Source organism: Lathyrus oleraceus, chromosome 2 (genome assembly GCF_024323335.1).
Source record: "Lathyrus oleraceus cultivar Zhongwan6 chromosome 2, CAAS_Psat_ZW6_1.0, whole genome shotgun sequence".
Lineage (NCBI taxonomy): Eukaryota > Viridiplantae > Streptophyta > Magnoliopsida > Fabales > Fabaceae > Lathyrus > Lathyrus oleraceus.
This window is the reverse complement of record NC_066580.1, coordinates 139,473,390-139,476,230: the sequence shown is the minus strand read 5'-3', so window position 1 is coordinate 139,476,230 and position 2,841 is coordinate 139,473,390.

Genomic DNA, 2,841 nt, shown 5'->3' with positions numbered 1-2,841 from the left:
CGCGTATGGTCGGGTTATGAATACTTGAGGCCAGGTTCCCCTCAAAAGAGTCAGCGTCTAAACCTATCAATTTTTTCCAAAATTCAAATGCCTCAGATAACCATTTAGAGTCCAAGGGTGTCTCACAGAAGGCACCTTCCCTGTAAGGAATTTCTAACAAACCTGCTAACTCATCGGTAGTGTACTCATATTCAACATTAAACATTCTAAACCGTATTGTACCACATGTGCTAGCAGTGTTAGGATGAACAATATAAATTAGGGAACTTAAGAATTCTCGGGTCAGGTACTCAAACGTAGGTTCCTTTTTTATAAAAATATCATGCAATCTTAAATTATCTAACAAATAGCAAACACTATGAAAAATTCCCAAATTATACAGACAATCTTCATCGATATACCTGGTGGAGAAAATTCCCTTTGTCTGCAATTCCTCGAATATCCTCCTTTGCCTATCTTCGAGTTTTCCTTTGCAAAAAGTGACTTGATTATGCTCCATTTTTTCCCTTGGTGATGAATGAGGAAGAAAAATGGGTTTTATAGGGGAAGATGGTGAAATGAGATTTTAATGGTGGAAATTGGAAATGGAAGTAGGATTGGTAGTAGATTTTTGTTTGAATGGAAATTTATGGGATTTGAGTGGGTTTTAATGGTGGTCAAGAATGGAGAAAATGGGGGTTTTGAGAGGTTGAAGATGAGTTTTTGGGTAAAAATGGAGGTTTTTTTTTATTCTGTCTGAAATAATGGTTCAGACCCCATGGCGATTGCTTGGGCTAGATGGCGTCCGCCATCTTTGTTGTTCCTGCTGGGCCGGTTTCATGAATTGGTCTTTAGGTCTGGTGGCTTTGACTCATTTTATGGGTATGCACAACATCTTCTAATATGTTCTCCTTCCATGTATTTGCACATGCATGATATAATTAATCTTTCAACATAATAAAATAAAATAAAATATTTAAAGAAACAATAAAATAGAAACATAAAAGAAACGATATTATATGGTGTGATAATATCATAGGGAAAAGATGAGAAAAACAAATCTATGAGGAAATAAAATAAATCTAGAAATCAGGAAATAGATATAGATATATGTCTGAATATGCGAAATAAATAAAGCGATAAAAGTTGGAAAACATAGTCCTCAGTACGTCGATGGTTCCTTAGTGCAACTGGAATCTCGTGCCTCTACTAGCTGACGACGGAGATCGCCGATTTCCTGGTATAGGCAATCAACCTCCGTGACATGAGTATCATCAGACACCTCTAACTACAAGGTAAGATCAGTAAACTCCTGGCGAAGGATGGCTACTTCTCAGCGCAACTCAATAAGCGCAGTGTGAACATCGCGTCTCTGCAGATCGAAATTATTAGAAAGCACTGTGGTCCTATCTGATGGTGGAAAGGGATGGTATTCTGGTACTGGAGAGGATCTGGGTACATCAGGTGTCTCATCCTGGCCTTCTAAGGCATGTGTCCAATTTGCTTTGTCATGGACATTAGTCTTCGTGGGATTAGGTAAAGTAAATTAATGGATGGTCTTATGATTTATCAGGAGCTTATATTGGTTCTGGTTAAAGGAGGCTCTCTTCATCAGGCCACGGTCTAAACAAAAGGTAACATCCATCAGGGTGTAGCCACACTAAGAAGTCGGGTGAACTAATTTTCTGTCAAGACCCAGGGCAGATGCTATATGTGTCACATTCCCCCCACATGAATAAGTCCTTTAGAAGATTTGGCTTTAAGGTTAAGGTTGTCAATTAGAAAATTTCTAGAGGCTACAGGGCGTGACTGGGTGATACAAAATAGAAAAAGGATTTCCTCAACACTAGTATGGGTATGAATATCACTCTTTCCAAGGAAAGTGTGGGCTAGGATCATCTAGAAGTATCGGATGACTGGGTTATAGATTATGTTGGACAATTGGGTAGAAGGGCCAGGGCTCCCTCCTTCTGTGATATCACTCCATATTTGTCTATCTCAGCCTGCATAAAATAGCCTAAAGGGATTTCAGGCATAACATCAAGCCACATTGAAAACCAAGTAACTCAACAAACTCCTTATGATTGAAGGTGTACTCAATTCCAAACAATATGAAGTTAATATAGCCTCTCTGAGAACCAATTCTAATGTAGGGTTCATAGCTGAGGGAGCTTAAGAATTCTAGGGTTAGGTTCCTATAGGTTACATGCATGGTATCAGCATATTCTTCCCATTGAAGTTGATTGCATAGGTACCTCACACTTGCCTCAAGACCTAAGGTTTCCATGAAATCAGGGTCAGGGTACCTAGTGGGTAACATGGGACACTCAGATAGGAATGCATATCACTTTCTCTGAATTTCATCTCTGAACACAACATGCATATCATCGAAACTTTGCATCCTGAAAAATATGGTTAGTGGAGAATGCTACAAACCTGAAACCTAAAACATAGATATTACGAAGGTTAGTCCAGTTAAGTACATAAATAAAATATCGAATAAAAACAATACAAGAAAATAATAAAGTGAGAAAATAGAGTAAAATCATGGGTTGCATCCCACGCAGCGCTTGTTTAACGTCTTTAGCTTGACGATTAGAGACTCATATTTGAGAAGTAGGGACAGGTGGATCGATTAGAGTGTGGCAAGAGTAATTAGTAGGGATGTCACCTCCTTGGTAGTGCTTTAGCTATTGCCCATTTACTATGAAGGGATTACAAGAGTGGTTCTTGATTTCAACTGCTCCAAACTTTAGGATCTATAAGACCTCGTAAGGGCCAGTCCATCTTGAACGCAGCTTACTAGGAAAAAGTCCCAACTTGGAGTTAAAAAGGAGAACATGACTGTCTATGCTAAAATCC